The following is a 24421-nucleotide window of genomic DNA, read 5'->3' on the forward strand; positions in this document are numbered from 1 at the left end:
CCGGTTGAAATATTATCGATTATGTTTGTTTAAAACAACCTGAGGATTGATTATAAAAAAACATTTGACATGTTTCTACGACCATTACGGATACTTTTTGGAATTTTCGTCGAACGGAACGAGGCTGTAGTTTTCTCAACATAACGCGCAACCCAAATGGCGTTTTTTTTGTTATAAAAGTAATATTTATCGAACAAAAATAACATTTGTTGTGTAACTGGGACTCCCGTGAGTGCAAACATCCGAAGATTATCAAAGGTAAGCGATTAATTTTATTGCTTTTCTGACTTTCGTGACCAAGCTAACCAAGCTAATATAAGGCTAACTGTTCTAGCATTGATTGATACACTCACAAAAGCTTAGATTGCTTTCGTTGCAAAGCATATTTTCAAAATCTGACACGATAGGTGGATTAACAACAAGCTAAGCTGTGTTTTGGTATATTTCACTTGTGATTGCATGATTATAAATATTTTTTGTAATATTTTTGTATCTGATACGTTTGGGAATTTTCTTCTGCCTTTCAGCACCGGAATGAGGCTGTAGTTTTCTCAACATAACGCGCAACCCAAATGGCATTTTTTTGTTATAAAAGTCATATTTATCGAACAAAAATAACATTTATTGTGTAACTGGGAGTCTCGTGAGTGCAAACATCCGAAGATTATCAAAGGTAAGCGATTCATTTTATTGATTTTCTGACGTTCATGACCATGCTAATTTGGGGCTAGCTGTTGTAGCATTGATTGATACACTCACAAAAGCTTGTATTTCTTTCTCTGTAAATGTCACGTTCTGACCATTGTTCTTGTGTGTTTTGCTTGTTTTAGTGTTGGTCAGGACGTGAGCTGGGTGGGCATTCTATGTTGTGTGTCTAGTTTGTCTGTTTCTTTGTTTGGCCTAATATGGTTCTCAATCAGAGGCAGATGTTTTGTGTTGTCTCTGATTGGGAATCATATATAGGTGGCTTGTTTTGTGTTGGGGTTTGTGGGTGGTTGTTTCCTGTCTCTGTGCTTTCTCTGCACCAGATAGGGCTGTTTCGGTTTGCCACGTTTGTTATTTTGTTAGTTGTAAGTGTTCACAGTTTCGTCTTGTTTATTAAAGTCATGTTGACCACGAGCTACGCTGCGTCTTGGTCCGATCCCTGCTACACCTCCTCTTCAGACGAAGAGGAGGAAGGCTGCCGTTACAGTAAAGCATATTTTCAAAATCTGACACGATAGGTGGATTAACAACAAGCTAAGCTGTGTTTTGGTATATTTCACTTGTGATTGCATGATTATAAATATTTTTAGTAAGATTTTTGAATTTGGCGCCCTGCAATTCAGCGGTTGTTTAGGGAAACATCCCGTAATCGGGATCTGTGCACAGAAAGGTTAAGACCTCTCTGGGATATGTGGGACAACACCTCAACAACAGCCAGAGACATTTCTGGGCGCCAAATTCAAAACAACATAAATCTCATAATTAAAAGTATTATACACCATTTTAAAGATAAACTTCTCGTTAATCCAGCCACAGTGTCTGATTTCAAAAAAGCTTTACAGCGAAAGCACACCTTGAGATTATGTTAGGTCAGCGCCAAATCAATGAAAAACATACAGCCATTTTCCAAAGAAGGAGAGGTGTCACAAAACTCAGAAATAGCGGTAAAATTAATCACTAACCTTTGATGATCTTCACCGGATGGCACTCCCAGGACTCCATGTTAGACAATAAATGTGTGTTTTGTTTGATAAAGTTCATCTTTATGTACAAAAACCTCATTTGAAATTGGTGTGTTATGTTCAGAAATGCATTGTCTCAAACAAACATCCGGTGAAAGTGCAGAGAACCACATCAAATTACAGAAATACTCATAATAAACATTGATAAAAGTTACAAGTGTTCTGCATGGAATTATAGATAAACTTCTCCTTAATGCAACGGCTGTGTCAGATTTCAAAAAGGCTTTACGGCGAAAGCACACCTTGCGATTATGTTTGGTCAGCGCCAAGTCACAGAAAAACATACATCCATTTTCCAAAGAAGGAGAGGTGTCACAAAAGTCAGAAATAGCGTTATACATATTCACTTACCTTTGATGATCTTCATCGAAATGCACTCCCAGGAATCCCAGTTCCACAATATATGTTTGTTTTGTTCAATGAAGTCCATAATTTATGTCCAAATACCTCCTCATGGCATTCTGCCAGACATCTGACTCAAACAGCTCTTATTCTTCCCCCTTCACAGTAGAAGCCTGAAACAAGGTTCTAAAGACTGTTGACATCTAGTGGAAGCCTTAGGAAGTGCAATATGAGCCCATAGACACTGTATATTGGATAGGCACTGACTTGAAAAACTACAAACCTCAGATTTCCCACTTCCTGGTTGGATTTTTTCTCAGAATTTTGCCTGCCATATGAGTTCTGTTATACTCACAGACATCATTCAAACAGTTTTAGAAACTTCAGAGTGTTTTCCATCCAAAACTACTAATTATATGCACATTCTAGCTTTTGAGCCTGAGTAGCAGGCAGTTTACTCTGGTCACCTTATTCATCCAAGCTACTCAATACTTCTCCCCAGTCCCAAAGAAGTTAAATAATGGAGGGGAGGGGAGTTAAATAGAAGGTTATATGTAATTGAACAGTGTAAGGGTTCTGTAAAGGAACCGTAAAACGTTTCCACTCTTCCTCCTCTCTCTCCAGAGCTATCCTTTCTCTTTCTCGTCTCATCATCCTTTACACCGTGGAAAATATTACATCACTCATTTCATATGCGCAGGGCTAATTCCAGCCTGTCCTTTCCATTCCTTTCAACACTCCAATTCTAATTTTACTCATTTCAAAAGATAATTTGAATTAATCAATTTGCATTTTTGAATGATAAATTAGCTTATCATAATTAAATATCCCCCCTGTCAATAATGTCCCAGGCTGACATTGTGTGTGTCTTCTGTCTAGTGCGTTTTGGAATTCCTATTGAACTCAAATTAATGTTGTGAGACTCAGGGGGATGGGTTTTGTACTGTATAATACTGTCAGATTGCTCCAATGATATTTAATCCAATATAATATAACCCACTCCATCTCTATTGTGAAGAATTGTTTTCAGCGCAAAAAAAAGAGAAGGAGAAAGTTGATTGCCAAGCTAAACAGAAGACATGCTATTGATCGGCTCAGAATAACATAAACCTGATTGCTTCCTGTAACATTTCATTCGTCTGCCCTCTAAGACAAAAGCTCTAGCTGAAGTGTTTCTATTAGATACACAGTATAATCTTTTACAACAACTTTGAATAGGGTATACTATGCATCCATTTTAAGATCTAATCAATAAGTACAGGAGTAAGTGAGGATATAAAGTAAATTAGAGAAATTGCAACAAGATTTTTTGGACGCTCTTGTTGGACGTTCACATTGTATATATCAAATATTTAGGCCAACCCAAAATTATATCTAAAACCGATAACTAATGACAAACTGATTTATTACAAACAGTCAAAAAAAGCAGAATATGAATAATCTGACAAAATCACTTAGTAATAGATACAGCATATTTAGTGTCATCTACACTATATTTAAATAAGACGTGTCATCCTTGGGTGTTGACGAGTGATAGTTCTTGTAAGGTGTGGCTGTGTAGGCTTCAATATACAGTTGAAATCGGAAGTTTACATACACTTAGGTTGGAGTCATTAAAACTTGTTTTTCAACTACTCCACACATTTCTTGTTAACAAACTATAGTTTTGTCAAGTCGGTTAGGACGTCTACTTTGTGCATGACAAAAGTAATTTTTCCAACAACTGTTTACAGACAGATTATTTCACTTATAATTCACTGTATGACAATTCCAGTGGGTCAGAAGTTTACATACACTAAGTTGACTGTGCCTTTAAACAGCTTGGAAAATTACATAAAATGATGTCATGGCTTTAGAAGCTTCTGATAGGCTAATTGACATCATTTGAGTCAATTGGAGGTGTACCTGTGGATGTATTTCAAGGCCTACCTTCAAACTCAGTGCCTCTTCGCTTGACATCATGGGAAAATCTAAATAAATCAGCCAAGACCTCAGAAAAAAAATTGTAGACCTCCACAAGTCTGGTTCATCCTTGGGAGCAATTCCCAAACGCCTGAAGGTACCACGTTCATCTGTACAAACAATAGTATGCAAGTATAAACACCATGGGACCACGCAGACGTCATACCGCTCAAGAAGGAGAGGCGTTCTGACTCCTAGAGATGAACATACTTTGGTGCGAAAAGTGCAAATCAATCCCAGAAAAACAGCAAACGATCTTGTGAAGATGCTGGAGTTAACAGGTACAAAAGTATCTATATGCACAGTAAATGTGATAAGGTGCGTTTAGGTGATAGGTGTAGGAGTCAGGCACAGGAGAGCAAGGATGTCTGAGAAGCGTGTTTTAATAAGACAGTCCACCAACACTGGAATGGCACAATCGAAAAGGACGACGCCCTCATAACAGAGAACCCGTGCAAACGCACGGAGGAACAAACACAGTTCCGACACTCATACACTTACGTAACCGTGAAAACAAATAACGGTAAATCCAACCGAGCACATCACAACGAAAGACTAATCCCGCACAAACCTAGGCAGGCAACAGGGTACATATATACACACAGAAATTAACGCAAATGAAACCAGGTGTGAAAAGAACCAAAGACAAAACAAACAGAAAAGGAAAAAGGGATCGTGATGGCTAGTAGACCGGCGACGCCGAGCGCCGAGCGCCGCCCGAACAGGGAGAGGACAGTAAAACGAGTCCTATATCGACATAACCTGAAAGGCCGCTCAGCAAGGAAGAAGCCACTGCTCCATGAAAAAGGAAGAAGCCACAAAACTGCCATAAAAAAGCCAGACTACGGTTTGCAAATGCACATGGGGACAAAGATCGTACTTTTTGGAGAAATGTCCTCTGGTCTGATGAAACAAAAATAGAACTGTTTGGCCATAATGACCATCGTTATGTTTGGAGGAAAAAGGGGGCGGCTTGCAAGCTGAAGAACACCATCCCAACCGTGAAGCACGGGGATGGCAGCATCATGTTGTGGGGGTGCTTTGCTGCAGGAGGGACTGGTGCACTTCACAAATTAGATGGCTTCACGAGGAGGGGAAATTATGTGGATATATTGAAGCAACATCTCAAGACATCAGTCAGGAAGTTAAAGCTTGTTCGCAAATGGGTCTTCCAAATGGACAATGACCCCAGGCATACTTCCAAAGTTGTGGCAAAATGGCTTAAGGACAACAAAGTCAAGGTATTGGAGTGGCCATCACAAAGCCCTGACCTCAATCCTATAGAAAATGTGTGGGCAGAACTGAAAAAGCGTGTACGAGCAAGGAGGCCTACAAACCTGACTCAGTTGCACAAGCTCTGCCAGGAGAAATGGGCTAAAAATCACCCAACTTATTGTGGGAAGCTTGTGGAAGGTTACCCGAAACGTTTGACCCAAGTTAAACAATTTCAAGGTAATGCTACCAAATACTAATTGAGTGTATGTAAACTTCTGACCCACTGGGAATGTGATAAATGAAATTAAAGCTGAAATAAATCATTCACTCTACATTATTTGACATTTCACATTCTTAAAATAAAGTGGTGATCCTAACTGACCTAAAACAGGGATTTGTTACTAGGATTAAATGTCAGTAATTGTGAAAACTGAGTTTAAATTTATTTTGCTAAGGTGTATGTAAACTTCCGACTTCAACTGTATCTAATTAAGGTGTATTTCCTATATATAGACCTCTCCATTCCATTAATCATTTGAAGACAGATTGTGTGGTCTATATCCAGGAGAAAACCTGTCCCATGTTCCTCTAGTGTGCTAACACTGTGTTTGTTTCCAATACATCACTGACACCTCCCCCTTGAAAGAGTGCAAGTGGAACTTCCTGTAAGGATAAATCACTTAAGGTAAGATGAGGAAACATACTCACAAAATTCTCTTACTTTCTTGTCAAGGTCTGGGTTTTAGACAACACACAAGACAGCATGCAAGACATCTGTTGCCAAGGTGACAGAGGGGCTGAAAATAAGCGGGTGAAAATGGAACCTTCGGCATCCGATATGTTGGAGGCCAGTCCTTGGCATTTCAGAGCAACAATTACGGTGATTCAACAAATGAAATTAGAAAATACTTCAGTCTATTTCTCTTTTTTGTTTCATCAAACTTCCAAACGAGTACTGTGTGAATCCAAGTCTGTCATAATGACTCATTTGTGAATCGTCCTTCACTTTTTTTTATATCATTTACATATCCAAATGAACCACATTTAACACGCTATTGTGTGGTTAAAATGGTCTCCAAAAGGTGTCCTGACAGTATTTCTTATTGATAGTGACACAAAAATTAGCCTAATGAAGTAGAAAGACATTTTTACATTTTTGAGGGCCATGATTGGATCCCATGCATGCTGTGTGAGTTAATGTGACTCATCCTATTGGCTCCATCTGCATCGCAGATCAGTGAGAGTTATAAGTGGGAGTGGTTATGATGACTGGAGGAAATTATTATATCCCAGTAAGACAATAACTAGATAACAATAACTAGAAAGGAAAAATGCATTCCTTTAAAATATATTTCAATGAATTGGGGAAGACCAGATCAAAGCTGCAGGGGAACTATTGATATGCGCTCCCTGTCGGTGTGGAAACATCAAAAAGCTTGTAAATATACGACCAAGGATGATGCCAAGCCATTGAAATCTTTGAAACAGGTTCCTGCAATGAAATAATAAAACAATGAAATTGTATTGAAAGACTTGGGGGAGGGCATATAAAAGTTATCTGCCTGCACTATGTATGTAGGCCTAGAGTAAATGCTATGCAAAAAATCTTCTCATTCAATTGTAAAAAAAAGTTTTCACTTGCTTCTCTTCGCATAGAATATGTTGACTTAATTGATAAAATAGGGTAGAGTAAATTGATAAAAAGGGTTGTTTGCGCTTGGGAGCACTTTACCTTAAGTTGCCTCAATACCTATGTAAGTAGAATGTGTTTACTATAATTATTACTGTGTAGTTACATAGGTATAGGGCATCTTAAGGTGCAGTGTTAGCCAGAGCTCAGCTAGCATCTTCTGTCTGTCTGAATGTTTAACATCCTGTCCACGTCTGAGAGGATATCCTCCAAGTACTAGCCAATCAATGGCCTTACTCTAGCACAGACACAGGTAATTAGACCAAATCATCACATTGCAAGAGTGTAGAGAGACTGAGAGAGTGTTCACAGTAGTTCAAAGAGAAAGAGAAACTGAGATTTCTCTCTCAATTCAATTTTTTTTTCAATTCAATTTTATTTTATATAGCCCTTCGTACATCAGCTAATATCTCGAAGTGCTGTACAGACACCCAGCCTAAAACCCCAAACAGCTAGTAATGCAGGTGTAGAAGCACGGTGGCTAGGAAAAACTCCCTAGAAAGGCCAAAACCTAGGAAGAAACCTAGAGAGGAACCAGGCTATGAGGGGTGGCCAGTCCTCTTCTGGCTGTGCCGGGTGGAGATTATAACAGAACTATGCCAAGATGTTCAAAAATGTTCATAAGTGACAAGCATGGTCAAATAATAATCATGAATAATTTTCAGTTGGCTTTTCATAGCCGATCATCAAGAGTTGAAAAACAACAGGTCTGGGACAGGTGGCGGTTCCATAACCGCAGGCAGAACAGCTGAAACTGGAATAGCAGCAAGGCCAGGCGGACTGGGGACAGCAAGGAGTCACCACGGGCGGCAGTCCCGACGCATGGTCCTAGGGCCCAGGTCCTCCGAGAGAAAGAAAGAGAGAAGGAGAAAATTAGAGAGAGCCAAGATTTTCAAAATGTTCATAAATGACAAGCATGGTCAAATAATAATCAGGAATAAATCTCAGTTGGCTTTTCATAGCCGATCATTAAGAGTTGAAAACAGCAGGTCTGGGACAGGTAGGGGTTCCATAACCGCAGGCAGAACAGTTGAAACTGGAATAGCAGCAAGGCCAGGCGGACTGGGGACAGCAAGGAGTCACCACGGCCGGTAGTCCCGACGTATGGTCCTAGGGCTCAGGTCCTCCGAGAGAAAGAAAGAGAGAAGGAGAAAATTAGAGCGCGCCAAGATTTTCAAAATGTTCATAAATGACAAGCATGGTCAAATAATAATCAGGAATAAATCTCAGTTGGCTTTTCATAGCCGATCATTAAGAGTTGAAAACAGCAGGTCTGGGACAGGTAGGGGTTCCGTAACCGCAGGCAGAACAGTTGAAACTGGAATAGCAGCAAGGCCAGGCGGACTGGGGACAGCAAGGTGTCATCATGCCCGGTAGTCCTGACATATGGTCCTAGGGCTCAGGTTCTCAGAGAGAAAGAGAGAACGAAAGAATTAGAGAGAGCATACTTAAATTCACACAGGACACTGGATAAGACAGTGTCCTGTGTCTCAATCATAAGACAGTGTCTCAATCATCTATTTTATCCGATTGGCTTTTTCATTTCTGTAACACCATCCTTAATGAAATAGCCATTTACTCATTCTGATTCTCTTTTTGATGCTTAGATTTTACTCACACATGAATCATGTAAGTTATGTTTTTCCTGAAAGACGGGTGTATATATCTTTGGGCGTGTTGGTGATCTTAGCTGCGCTAGATCTTCATTGGGATGTAGTTAGCCAACTGAGCAGCCTCTAAACTTACCTGCCAATGGACATTTTCTTTAACCCCAGGATTGTACTGGTATTGAATTCACATTATTTTCTCTTTCTTTTCTCGTTCAGCTAAAAAAACGACGTTTCGCAGTCATAGACGCCAGGTCAGCGGAGTCAATCACCACCTTCCGGAGACACCTGAAACCCCACCTCTTTAAGGAATACCTAGGATAGGATAAAGTAATCCTTCTAACCCCCCCCCCTTAAAAGAGTTAGATGCACTATTGTAAAGTGGTTGTTCCACTGGATATCATAAGGTGAATGCACCAATTTGTAAGTCGCTCTGGATAAGAGCGTCTGCTAAATGACTTAAATGTAATGTAAATGTAATAGAAAGTATGAATCTCATCTCTCAGGACCCAGTCACTTGTCATTCATTGCTGGACAAGGGAGCCATTACATTGGCCTTATTGTATTATGGGCCTAGTTGTTGGCAAGGTGTTGTTTCTTATTCATCTTCTTCAGTCCCTCCTCCACGGAGCCCGACTGCAGTCTACAGCCTCCAAACCCATCCATTAGTCTGCCTCCTTCACCACCGAGAGAGAGGTGACTGGTGTAATTTACTGTCTGGCATATACGGTACCCCTCTCCCTCTCTCTGGCTGCTATTCTCTCAGCCGTACATTGAGCGGCTGAAAATTGCAGTTGGAACACAATGTTGTGATATGACTACTGATGACCTCATACAGTTGGTCTCCTGGAAGCTCGCCCCCCTGCTGTTCCTGGGAGATGGTGTGGGACGCTGGGTAAATCTGAAATGGCACTCTATGCTCCAAAGCAGGGTGTCAAATCCATTCCACGGAGGGCCGAGTGAGTGTCTGCAGGTTTTTGTTTTTTCCTTTCATTAAGACCTAGACAACCAGGTGAGGGGAGTTCCGTACTAATTAGCAACCTTAATTCATCAATCAAGTACAAGCGTGGAACGAAAACTCGCAGACACTCGGCCCTCTTACTCGGCCCTGACACGTGCTCTTACGCGCACTACTAACAGTATGTCGGTACTTCAGCTTGTAGGTTATGGTACTCACACTACTGACAGTATGTAGGCACTTCAGCTTGTAGGTTATGGTACTCACACTACTAACAGTATGTCGGCACTTCAGGTTGTAGGTTATGGTACTCACACTACTGACAGTATGTAGGCACTTCAGCTTGTAGGTTATGGTACTCACACTACTGACAGTATGTAGGCACTTCAGCTTGTAGGTTATGGGACTCACACTACTGACAGTATGTAGGCACTTCAGCTTGTAGTTTATGGTACACACACTACTGACAGTATGTAGGCACTTCAGCTTGTAGGTTATGGTACTCACACTACTGACAGTATGTAGGCACTTCAGCTTGTAGGTTGTGGTACACACACTACTGACAGTATGTAGGCACTTCAGCTTGTAGGTTATGGTACTCACACTACTGACAGTATGTAGGCACTTCAGCTTGTAGGTTATGGTACTCACACTACTGACAGTATGTAGGCACTTCAGCTTGTAGTTTATGGTACACACACTACTGACAGTATGTAGGCACTTCAGCTTGTAGGTTATGGTACTCACACTACTGACAGTATGTAGGCACTTCAGCTTGTAGGTTGTGGTACACACACTACTGACAGTATGTAGGCACTTCAGCTTGTAGGTTATGGTACTCACACTACTGACAGTATGTAGGCACTTCAGCTTGTAGGTTATGGTACTCACACTACTGACAGTATGTAGGCACTTCAGCTTATAGGTTATGGTACTCACACTACTGACAGTATGTAGGCACGTCAGCTTGTAGGTTATGGTACTCACAATACTGACAGTATGTAGGCACGTCAGCTTGTAGGTTATGGTACTCACACTACTGACAGTATGTAGGCACATCAGCTTGTAGGTTATGGTACTCACAATACTGACAGTATGTAGGCACGTCAGCTTGTAGGTTATGGTACTCACAAGTTTACATTGATGAGGGAGTTTTTTTTATACATTTCATGATAACTTCTTCTGACAGGAACATATCAAGTCTGATCAAATGACCTGGTGCTGTCAAAGGAGAAGCTTTGAAGAACCATACGTCTCCTGTCAACCACATTAGAATGTCCAGGTCTTCATTGGCAACTGCAGATATGACTGCTATCACTATGGGCACGTCTTCGTACAATGGCTTCATATAGCCAAATCACTTAACTCTCACTATGCAGAATCAGGAAGGCTGTATAGAAAGGGAACACTGCACATAATATGACAGACTGCTGCTCTGTTGTTTTGCTTGATTGATTTTGCATTATTAATTAAGTTAGTGTTGACTTAGCAAATGTTCCCCAGGCCGGGACAAACATTTCAATTCACGTCCATTTTCACAGATTATTTTATGATACTAGGCTAACTCATACAATAACAATGCATGTAGTCACATGTGCGTGTTACATTTACATTTACATTTAAGTCATTTAGCAGACGCTCTTATCCAGAGCGACTTACAAATTGGTGCATTCACCTTATGATATCCAGTGGAACAACCACTTTACAATAGTGCATCTAACTCTTTTAAGGGGGGGGGGGGTTAGAAGGATTACTTTATCCTATCCTAGGTATTCCTTAAAGAGGTGGGGTTTCAGGTGTCTCCGGAAGGTGGTGATTGACTCCGCTGACCTGGCGTCGTGAGGGAGTTTGTTCCACCATTGGGGTGCCAGAGCAGCGAACAGTTTTGACTGGGCTAAGCGGGAACTGTACTTCCTCAGAGGTAGGGAGGCGAGCAGGCCAGAGGTGGATGAACGCAGTGCCCTTGTTTGGGTGTAGGGCCTGATCAGAGCCTGAAGGTACGGAGGTGCCGTTCCCCTCACAGCTCCGTAGGCAAGCACCATGGTCTTGTAGCGGATGCGAGCTTCAACTGGAAGCCAGTGGAGAGAGCGGAGGAGCGGGGTGACGTGAGAGAACTTGGGAAAGTTGAACACCAGACGGGCTGCGGCGTTCTGGATGAGTTGTAGGGGTTTAATGGCACAGGCAGGGAGCCCAGCCAACAGCGAGTTGCAGTAATCCAGACGGGAGATGACAAGTGCCTGGATTAGGACCTGCGCCGCTTCCTGCGTGAGGCAGGGTCGTACTCTGCGAATGTTGTAGAGCATGAACCTACAGGAACGGGTCACCGCCTTGATGTTAGTTGAGAACGACAGGGTGTTGTCCAGGATCACGCCAAGGTTCTTAGCACTCTGGGAGGAGGACACAATGGAGTTGTCAACCGTGATGGCGAGATCATGGAACGGGCAGTCCTTCCCCGGGAGGAAGAGCAGCTCCGTCTTGCCGAGGTTCAGCTTGAGGTGGTGATCCGTCATCCACACTGATATGTCTGCCAGACATGCAGAGATGCGATTCACCACCTGGTTATCAGAGGGGGGAAAGGAGAAGATTAATTGTGTGTCGTCTGCATAGCAATGATAGGAGAGACCATGTGAGGATATGACAGAGCCAAGTGACTTGGTGTATAGCGAGAATAGGAGCGGGCCTAGAACAGAGCCCTGGGGGACACCAGTGGTGAGAGCACGTGGTGCGGAGACAGATTCTCGCCACGCCACCTGGTAGGAGCGACCTGTCAGGTAGGACGCAATCCAAGCGTGGGCCGCGCCGGAGATGCCCAGCTCGGAGAGGGTGGAGAGGAGGATCTGATGGTTCACAGTATCAAAGGCAGCCGATAGGTCTAGAAGGATGAGAGCAGAGGAGAGAGAGTTAGCTTTAGCAGTGCGGAGCGCCTCCGTGACACAGAGAAGAGCAGTCTCAGTTGAATGACTAGTCTTGAAACCTGACTGATTTGGATCAAGAAGGTCATTCTGAGAGAGATAGCAGGAGAGCTGGCCAAGGACGGCACGTTCAAGAGTTTTGGAGAGAAAAGAAAGAAGGGATACTGGTCTGTAGTTGTTGACATCGGAGGGATCGAGTGTAGGTTTTTTCAGAAGGGGTGCAACTCTCGCTCTCTTGAAGACGGAAGGGACGTAGCCAGCGGTCAAGGATGAGTTGATGAGCGAGGTGAGGTAAGGGAGAAGGTCTCCGGAAATGGTCTGGAGAAGAGAGGAGGGGATAGGGTCAAGCGGGCAGGTTGTTGGGCGGCCGGCCGTCACAAGACGCGAGATTTCATCTGGAGAGAGAGGGGAGAAAGAGGTCAAAGCACAGGGTAGGGCAGTGTGAGCAGAACCAGCGGTGTCGTTTGACTTAGCAAACGAGGATCGGATGTCGTCGACCTTCTTTTCAAAATGGTTGACGAAGTCATCAGCAGAGAGGGAGGAGGGGGGAGGAGGGGGAGGAGGATTCAGGAGGGAGGAGAAGGTGGCAAAGAGCTTCCTAGGGTTAGAGGCAGATGCTTGGAATTTAGAGTGGTAGAAATTGGCTTTAGCAGCAGAGACCGAAGAGGAGAATGTAGAGAGGAGGGAGTGAAAGGATGCCAGGTCCGCAGGGAGGCGAGTTTTCCTCCATTTCCGCTCGGCTGCCCGGAGCCCTGTTCTGTGAGCTCGCAATGAGTCGTCGAGCCACGGAGCAGGAGGGGAAGACCGAGCCGGCCTGGAGGATAGGGGACATAGAGAGTCAAAGGATGCAGAAAGGGAGGAGAGGAGGGTTGAGGAGGCAGAATCAGGAGATAGGTTGGAGAAGGTTTGAGCAGAGGGAAGAGATGATAGGATGGAAGAGGAGAGAGTAGCGGGGGAGAGAGAGCGAAGGTTGGGACGGCGCGATACCATCCGAGTAGGGGCAGTGTGGGAAGTGTTGGATGAGAGCGAGAGGGAAAAGGATACAAGGTAGTGGTCGGAGACTTGGAGGGGAGTTGCAATGAGATTAGTGGAAGAACAGCATCTAGTAAAGATGAGGTCAAGCGTATTGCCTGCCTTGTGAGTAGGGGGGGAAGGTGAGAGGGTGAGGTCAAAAGAGGAGAGGAGTGGAAAGAAGGAGGCAGAGAGGAATGAGTCAAAGGTAGACGTGGGGAGGTTAAAGTCACCCAGAACTGTGAGAGGTGAGCCATCCTCAGGAAAGGAACTTATCAGGGCGTCAAGCTCATTGATGAACTCTCCAAGGGAACCTGGAGGGCGATAAATGATAAGGATGTTAAGCTTGAAAGGGCTGGTAACTGTGACAGCAGTGTTGTAATGGAATTCATGCCATAGTTTATTCTCTCTAACTTCAACTTCTTGCACTTTAAACAAAAAAACGCAGATATCTCTATCAAAACCCAGCTATCTCTATCAGAATCCAGCTATCGCTCTCAAATCCCAGCTATCTCTATCAAAAACCAGCTATCTATATCAAAACCATTTATTTATTATTGTTATTTTCTTATATCTGTATTAGAATGTAACCACTACATTCTCCTGGAGATCACGGCTAAATAATGTGATCTTTGCATTTCAGTCAAAGTGGTATGGTAACCACACAACCATATCAAACTGCTGACAGTGGAGGGTGGCAAAGTACTTGATCAAGACTGCACTAGAGGCCTATGTGCCTATGTGCCCTGCTGCAGCAGCAAAACAATAAACTACCAACCGCTACGACTAAATATCTCTCTGATAGACCCTGATCATTTCTCCTCTTTCTCTAACTCTGATCACGAATCATAACATTTCCTATTTGACATTGGGTAATGACTTGACTAGAAAATATACATTTTTATTACTTTCCCTTCTTGAAAGAAATGACTTTTACAAGGTGAGGCAGCATCCCACAGTGCAGAGATGAATACTGTGTATCATGTATAAAATGAAGAATGAAATCTAATCAAATCAAAACTTTACTGCGTTTAAACATCTCAATACACTTTCCATGAATATAGACACACTGAATGGCACACTGTTCGGCCATGTAAGTGAACAGAAGCTAGCTGGACTGACAGACAGATGTCGTCATTATGTGGTGCTTGCCCTACAAAGTACACTTGGTCTAACCTCAGGCCAGACCATAGTAAACTCCCCCAGGCTCTGAGAGAATCCAGCCTCTGACCTCTGACATGTGCTTTGGGGCGTGTAGTTTGTTTTTCTGGGTGTGTCTTTAGGGGATGTACAGTGGTTGCTATTTTCTCTGGAGATCTCACTTCTTCACTGTAGGAATAAACGTGTGAGCCAAGAGACCCTTGAAACTGGAGGCTGGGGGCCGGGAGCTGGGGGCTGGGGAAGGGAAGAGAGGCCCTCTACTGTACATGTTTGCAGTGTACTGTAGAGGACAACGGTGGAAACCTGTAAGTGGGTTGAAAATGCAGTTCTCAGCCAAAAACAGAGACAGAGGGCCACATCAGATGCAATGCAACACACACAAATCCCCCTTAAGAATCAATCAGATCATCAGACAGTCTTGAAGTTCTGTGACATAAGCCTCCACCCGACATTGGAATCTGATCCAGCTCAGAGAAACAAGCACGTCGTTCTCAAAGAGGTGTTTTTTCACCTTTTAGGATGTCAGCTGGATTTTACTACAGACTTGGGAGTCCTCTGCCATCTTTATAACTGTATAACAAACCACCATTACAACATCTTAGAGTTATAGTGGGAGGAATCCCATGGGCTAGAAGTATCTTTCCAATGCAGATTGAATCCATATTGAAAGCGCCAAGCCCAGCCATTGCTTTAACTAGTGACCTGTATTCAAATCCCCAGGTGTTGTTATTCAAAGTCAGGTTCAGAGATAAAGGTTGTATTTTTAATGTTCCCTGCTTGCTAAGAGAGAGTTAATATTGTATGTGGCAGGCTTTTAGTGCTCTAGAGGCAGCTCCTGCTGACTGTCACTCAGTGACAGGGACCCGGGCACTCAAAGACAGCAGTGGCCCTCTCAGAAACACGATTCACAGAGAAACTGACAGGAGAGAACAGTTGTCACAGCACAGTTATAGCATTTGCTGCAACATGATCAAGAATACAGGATTTTAAGAAACACTTTTCAGCAAATATTTACAAATGGAACTGTGGTTTTAATCAGATGATTTCTTATTATTGTGTAGTTATTTTCTATTCTTATCATTTAACTTTCATTTATAAGCCACTACCTTCATAGGTAATACACGCAATATTAACACATTAGTATTCAAACATTATTAGACATTAATACGCTGAATAACGTCAAATACGCTTTTGACATGCCACACTTTTTTTTTTACATCCCTGTTAGTGAACATTTCTCCTTTGCCAAGATACTCCATCCACTTGACAGGTGTGGCATATCAAAAAGCTGATTAAACAGCATGATCATTACATATGTGCACCTTGTAATGGGGACAATAAAAGGCCACTGTAAAATGTGCAGTTTTGTCACACAACACAATGCCACAGATGTCTCAAGTTTTGAGGGAGCATGCAATTGCCATGCTGACTGCAGGAATGTCCACTAGAGCTGTTGCCAGAGAATTTAAACTACATTTTTCTACCATAAGCTGCTTCCAACGTTGTTTTAGAGAATTTGGCAGTATGTCCAACCAGCCTCACAACCGCAGGCCACGTGTATGGGGTTGTGTGGGCGAGCGGTTTGCTCATCCTAATTTTGTGAATAGAGTGCCCCTTGGTGGCGGTGGAGTTTGGGTATGGGAAGGCATAAGTTACGAACAACGAACACAATTGCATCGATGGCAATTTGATTGCACAGACATACCGTGACGAGATCCTGAGGCCCATTTTTGTGCCATTCGTCTTCTTCCATCCCCTCATGTTTCAGCATGATAATGCACAGCCTCATGTCTCAAGGATATGTACACAATTCCTGGAAGCTGAAAATGTCCTAGTTCTTCCATGGCCTGCATACCAGACATGTCACCAGATATGTCACCCAACGACAATGTTTGGGATGCTCTGGATTGAAGTGTACGACAACGTGTTCCAGTTCGCATCAATATCCAGGAACTTCACACAGCATTGAAGAGGAGTGGGACAACATTCCACAGGCCACAATCAACAGCCTGATCAACTCTATACAAAGGAGATGTGTCTTGCTGCATGAGGCAAATGGTGGTCACACCAGATACTGACTGGTTTTCTGATCCACGCCCCTACTTTTTGTTAAGGTATATGTGACCAACAGATGCATATCTGTATTCCCAGTCATGTGAAATCCATAGATTAGGGCCTAATTTATATATTTCTATTGACGGATTTCCTTATATGAACTGTAACTCAGTAAAATCTTAGAAATTGTTGCATGTTGCGTTTATATTTTTTGTTCAGTATAGATGTCATCACTCTCGAGATAACTTTATTAAAGGCAGAAAGAAAAGATGGGTGGGTCGTGCATTTTGCATCCCATTTATATATTTTTTTGAAATTGTGTACCAATATTGAATTTTAAAAGCCTGTTATATTAAAGAAGTGGCTTTTAATATAGGCCACCTGGAGAATTCAATAAATCAGACTTAATATGAATAAAAACGTTTAAAAAAAAAATTCATTACGTTTTTACATGTCCCTCTGTGCGTCCTCTGTGATTTTAATCCACTTAACCCCAACATTTCTCCAAGTTTTCACCATCATTGTGAAGCCCAAGTTATTTTGTTGCTTTAACAAATACATTTCTGAAGATTATTTATTTAATGTGATTAGTGATTAATTTATGTCTGTCCCTCATTCTAAGGTCAACCCTGTTACGTGAAATCTATTTTTAATATGGTGAAACTATTCCTTTTAAAATATTTTTTCAAAAGTAACAGTGAACATCTAATAGTCAAATCATCATGTAAAAGCCGGTGAGCTGGTTCTACTCTTTTTGGCGATTTTCTGGTGCTTTGTGGTGAAAAATTGAGCAGTTCGAGAATAACACATCAACCCTGTTACCCATAGATAGACAGGCTAAAAATGTTCGATTTTTTTATTTTTTTATGGTGAAGCTTGCATTCAATTGCCCCTCTCTGTTGCACACAACAAGCTCCCATTCCTCCAAAGGGGATTTGTGGCTGATTTAGGATGAAATTGTTAACCCTGTTACGTTCAACCTTGTTACTTTATTTGGCACTTAATTAATAGGCAGAATAATTAGGTGAAATAAAATTTTAAAAATACCAAGTTACACTTCTCAAAAGAGACCGAGTTGCTGGAGCTATCGGGTATGAAGGTAAGACCAGACAACATCGAATTAACAATGGTTTAATAATCCAACAGGGGCAGGCAAAAGACAGGACAAGGCAGGCAGGGGTCAGTAAACCAGAGGTGGGGGAACGGTACCGGACGGCAGGCAGGCTCAGGGTCAGGTCAGGCAGAGTGGTCAGGCAGACAGGCTCAGAGTCAGGACAGGCAAGGGTCAAAACCAGGAGGGCGAGAAAAAGAGAGACTGGAAAAGCAGGAGCTGAGACACAAAACCACTGGTTGACTTGACGAACAAGACGAACTGACAACAAACAAACAGAGAACACAGGTATAATTAACACAGGGGATAATGGGGAAGATGGGCGACACCTGGAGGGGGGTGGAGACAATCACAAAGGCAGGTGAAACAGATCAGGGTGTGACAGGAGCGGGTCATCCACAAATTCAGTGCCTTTTGAGAAGTGTAACACTGTTCACATAACTTTTGATTGAACACACATTTTACATTCTGGGATAAAGAGCACATGTCAAACTTAATAAAATACATGTCATGATATCAAAGGAGCAGCCTCTTTGTGCATATAAGAAAATAGAAGAAATTAAATAAACATATTTTTTTACAAAATGTACCTCTGTGTTCTGTAGGTGGGAAGCCTTTGTTTCCTCATTTGAACTCTTCCCCATCCTACCTCTCCTGCAGCCCATTGCCAGTGTCTTACATGTAACTCCAACAATATTATTGAGGTGCTCTCTCCTGAATACCTTTTGTCTCACAGAGGCAACGACGGGTGGATGAGATCAAAGACTCATGAAATCTGATCAGGCACATGTTTTCTCCCATCAAATCGGCTGACATTCTGGTCTACCCCATTTTAAATTGTATTTATTTATATATTCTGGTGCGTAGCACATAGAGTATTACATCAGGTTTCTCTCAAATTGCACTCTATCTATGAGAGCATGGTGCGTTCACTTTGGTTGTGATTGTAGAGTTGTTGAATAACAGTGTACAGGCAGGAGTGAGCACAAAAAACGATATTGTACAATAGCTCAGAAATCAATGGTAATTGTCTGATGTGATATTCCATGACAATAGTCTAGTCTAGACTCTATTGAATCTCAGCCAGAAATGGCCAAAGCCAAAAGTAAGATCCTGCCTGAATTGTTCAAATTAAACCGTGGGAGACCTTAATGCAGCAAACTACCTCAAAAATAGTCATACAAACAGTACAAGAAAAGCCCCATAATTCATATCTCCATATCTGTATTTTGTTTGACATCTTTTTCCTAAGTATAGCAACTATAGATCAATTGTGCTGAGTCATTGTAGAGTCTGCTGTCAATACAACTCAGTAAAGATAATAAATTAGCTTCCTATGATTAATTAGATCAATGTTTATAATCCTCTCTAATAGGGTTGCTAGTGAAGCCTTTATGTCTTTAAAAACAGATAATCACTTTTCTAGGTCAGTGATTTTACTTCAACCAAACCAGACATTAGGAAGAGAGCGTTTTTCAGTGATGTAAAGTAAAAATACTTTGAAATAATACTTAAGTAGTTTTTTGGGGTATCTGTACAACTTTTATTTTTACTACATTACATTCCTAAAGAAAATATGTACTCTGATACATTTTCCCTTACACCCCAAAGTACTTGTTACATTTCAAAGCTCAGGCAGGACAGCAATATGGTCCTATTCACGCACCGTTCAATATAACATATTGTCATCCCTAATGAGGCAGATATGGCAGACTCAATAAACACAAATACTGTGTTTGTAAATTATGTCTGAGTGTTGGAGTATGCCCCTGGCTGTCCGTAATAAATGTAAACAATTGTGTTGTCTGGTTTGCTTAATATAAGGAATTTAACGTATGGCATTTACTTTTACTTTTACTCAAGTATGAAAATTAGGTACTTTTCTCACCACTGTACTTAAGTACATTTTAGGCTTTTTACTCAAGTAGCATTTTACTGGGTGACTTGAGTCATTTTATATTAAAGGTATCTTTACTTTTACTCAAGTATAGTATGACAATTTAGTACTTTTTCCACCACTGAAAAGGTCCATAGAGGAAGAATAGTTAAAGGATTCCATGTTTGAGAATTCTGTGATGCAAATAGTTGCATTTGGATAGATGCATGCTTTTATGAGGCAATCGCTCAGTTAGTGTTATTATTAGCAGTCTGCTCTAAACTTCATGCAGGCTGGATGGGAGCAGGGTTAGGAAGAATGTCTAGTGGGATTTCTGAATTGTGTTCTGTGTCTGCATTGCTTTACTTCCAACATACCAGTTTGATGGTAGTGTGTAGGAGCATCTACAGTAGTTACAACATGTACTAAATGGGCTGCTCCAAGTGGAGGAGTAAATCCATGATATGTTCCGACAGAGTTGTCTGTTTCTATTGGACTGTATGTGGCTATGTATAGCTACCCAGTCCTATAGAGCAGTGAAGACATTGAGAGAGGGATTTATTCAGCTTACTATAAATTCTCTCCTGTTAATGAGATTACAGCAACACTGTAAAATGTAGGTTGCTGTTGAAGGTGTCAGAGACTGTTTTATTTCTGGGGGACAAAATTAGTTTTCCTGACATCAATCAGCCCCGCAAATTAATTGTTATTCCCTCAAAACATTAAGCTTTGGTTCAACGCCGCCTCAGAAATTAATGCCAAAAATGATTATACGCTTTTAGACATCGGAATCATTTAAGGATGATGGCAACTGTTCAATCCAAGCTGTACAAAATCCTTTTGCTGTTGGATTCTGAAAATGCAATATGGAGACAAAGCATGCACACATTGTCCACAACGGTGTGCAAATACATTGATAAACTTCATGGAATAATTGTTTCATTTCATTACTCCATATTTTCTATACAATGGCTAAATGTCAATGACAAAATACTTACTGTTGTTTCATATCCAGAATTATTACATAATGTGGATTCCCCTTCATGCGCACTATAAACACACATGAGTGGAACAGATAATGTGGACACATTTTCTCAACCTCTTGTGCCTGAATACTTTAGTTTGTAGCTATGTTATGTAGCCATTGCATGTTCATATAGCAACACCAAAAAACATAGAACTGAAGGTTTGGCACTGTACAGTACAATACGTTTGATGAAAACTATTCTAATTACCAGAGACTATACTGTACAAACTGACATGTTTTTGTATTTTTTTTATTTCTACTGGTTTCAGGCGAGTGCTTAAGTATGAACTTTTTTAAATTCCCTAGCTGGTTACTTCCATCCATCGTCCAGATTTTGCAGTCTAACTGTCATTCCATGAAAACATAAAAGCTCATTATCTAACCCCTAGGCCGCCGAAACAGAGTTGAAAGCAATGGACCTCTTAATTTGCATAATATTTACCCTAATGGTTTTTCCATTAGGATAAATCGCTCCATCTGCATAATAGAATGGCTGGAGCAGGAAGAGGAGGATAAGACACATCTGGAGGCTCTGCCATGTCCTTTCCTCCCGTACTCTCTCTCTCACCTCTTTCTCTAAGTTGGGAGGAAGGAGAGCAATGAATGAGAGGATCTTCTCTGCCAATGCTCTCCTCACCTCTGATGTTTTGAGAAGGAGAAAGGACACTAGGAATGGAGGAAAGAGTTTTGATATTCACCCAGTCACTTCTTCTAAAAGCCTTAACCACTACAGTTATAAGTGTATACAAAGCCTAAGTCTGTGGATATCTGGGCTTAGTGACATCAACATGCACGGACGTAATCCCTGTTCATTCATGGAGATGGAATAGAGATCTACCAATTAGATGCCGCTCTTTATCAAATAGCCTTGTTAACTTAAAACACAAAAGACATTCTGAAACAATCCTCCAGCTGTCAATTACATTTTATTGGGCTCAAAGGGGACGTTTCCATAAACTGGCACAGCTGTTACTGGAGAAAAACCCATATAATAGCATTTTCAATGTTCTTTACTTTTGATAACACTTTCTGAGGTTGTAGGCATGTGGTAGAATATCAAATAGAAGTATTCATGTTCTGTATCTACAATGAACATTTGGATTGTTTTGAGCAATTAAGGCTGTGTTACAAGGATTCTTCAGAGTACATACTGAAACAATGGAAAGACTGTCTAGTTCGACTTTTCACCTTCCCTAGTATGAATAACCATCTTTCCCTGAAAAACATACAGTGTTATTACCATGTTTATTACTACAGCTTTAATATACCCCATGATAACTCAGTGCATCTGAGGTGACTCTCTGATCCATTATTCCTGATTCACACTACACACCCATCCACACCACTATGAGAGTCTCTGGCCCAAATGGCACACTATTCCCTCCCTATATAGTGCACTGATTTTGTCCAGAGTCCTATGGGCCCTTGTCAAAAGTAGTGCAATATAAAGGGAATAGGTTGACATTCCAGACACACCCAGTGTTTCATCTGTATTTGGTATGCAGCATGGGGCTGGTGCAGGCAGACTGGGATGCAGTTCTCAGGCGCTGTGTAACACAGACACTATTGGACAGATCACTTCATCATACCGCTAACAGACAGCCCACAAAACATCACATCCTTCTTCAATGGCCACTGTCTGTCAGTAAGTTAGAAAGGTGGGGAGAATATCCGAGTCAGTCCCTCCACTGACTGGAAATATGGGTGGTGACCAGTAGGAAGAAAACGAAGTGAAATTAACTGAGGTACTATTTTATTTTATTTTTTGTTTCACCTTTATTTAACCAGGTAGGCTAGTTGAGAACAAGTTCTCATTTACAACTGCGACCTGGCCAAGATAAAGCATAGCAGTGTGAACAGACAACAACACAGAGTTACACACGGAGTAAACAATAAACAAGTCAATAACATTGTGTGCAAAAGGCATGAGGAGGTAGGCAATAAATAGGCCATAAGAGCGAATAATTACAATTAGTCCAATAAGCATTAGTCCAATAAGAATACAGATTCTTGTTTTCTGTTGCAAAGCTTTTTGATACAGTGTGTCATGCTGAACATGGCCTTGGTGAAGGTATTCTAAAGATATCCCATGGAACAACGCATGCACAAGACAGAAGATAATATAACAAAGAAGACTTTAGTGACCATGTCATTTAACCCAAGCACCCTTTAACGCGGGGTTATGCAACTGGTGGCCCGCGGGACGAATTTGGTCCTGCGAGTTTACAGAGCATTTTCATTATTTAAATTTGTATTATTATCATTATTTTAATTTTTTTAAAATTTTTTTTTTATTGTTGAACATAAAAGACAGTAAAAACACCAGAGAATCAGCTCCAAGTTATTTTAATTTTGGAATTTTGTTCCCAAGTATTCCCACGCGTAAGAGAGAGACCTATACAAATTATCCTTTACAAATTAAGGCAAGGTTTGAAATTATTATGTTTTAGCCAAATATTATATATGTTTGGGCTTCTTGCAGTCAATTTGCAGTCTACAAATTATTTTTAATTATTTTCCAGCCCCCCGACCATCTGCTCAAAAACAAATCGGCCCGTGGCTGAATCTAGTTAATGATTCCTGCTTTAACATATCCAGATTAACTACAGTGCCAGTACATTAGTGTGTTCTATCAGACTGTATTACTGCAGGTCCTTAGCTGAAAGTGCTCCTGGTCAGATTTCAATTACAGTGTGTTACTATGAACAGAACAACATGCCATCTTTTAGACAGTGGCCACTGGGTTTTGGCTGCCCAGATGTGGTCCTAGACAACGATCAAACACTGGTGTATGTGTTCTGTTTGGTGATTGGTAACGCAGTGAGGAGACATGTACTTGATGAATGTCACACAGCCCTGCAGTGAGATGTGAAGTGCATTGCTGGCAAGGCTGTTTGTGTGTGCATGCTGGCATGTGTGTGTGAGTACCTGTGTAACTAACAGGATACTGTGGGCACAGCACACCTCTAACAATGGACTCTGTACACCTCTCCAATGCCATGCTCACTCTGTTCACATCCAGTACCTCTGGGAAACGTTCCACCATGCTCACTCTGTTCACATCCATTACCTCTGGGAAACGTTCCACCATGCTCACTCTGTTCACATCCATTACCTCTGGGAAACGTTCCACCATGCTCACTCTGTTCACATCCATTACCTTTGGGAAACGTTCCATCATGCTCACTCTGTTCACATCCATTACCTCTGGGATACATTCCATCATGCTCACACTGTTCACATCCATTACCTCTGGGATACGTTCCATCATGTTCACACTGTTCACACTCATTACCTCTGGGAAACATTCCACCATGCTCACACTGTTCACATCCATTACATCTGGGAAACGTTCCATCATGCTCACACTGTTCACATCCATTACCTCTGGGATACGTTCCATCATGCTCACACTGTTCACATCCATTACCTCTGGGCAACGTTCCATCATGCTCAAACTGTTCACATCCATTACCTCTGGGAAACGTTCCACAATGCTCACTCTGTTCACATCCATTACCTCTGGGAAACATTCCATCATGCCCACACTGTTCACATCCATTACCTCTGGGAAACGTTCCATCATGCTCACACTGTTCACATCCATTACCTCTGGGAAACGTTCCACAATGCTCACTCTGTTCACATCCATTACCTCTGGGAAACATTCCACCATGCTCACACTGTTCACACCCATTACCTCTGGGAAACATTCCACCATGCTCACACTGTTCACACCCATTACCTCTGGGAAAAATGTTCCACCA

Source organism: Salvelinus alpinus, chromosome 35 (assembly GCF_045679555.1).
Source record: "Salvelinus alpinus chromosome 35, SLU_Salpinus.1, whole genome shotgun sequence".
Lineage (NCBI taxonomy): Eukaryota > Metazoa > Chordata > Actinopteri > Salmoniformes > Salmonidae > Salvelinus > Salvelinus alpinus.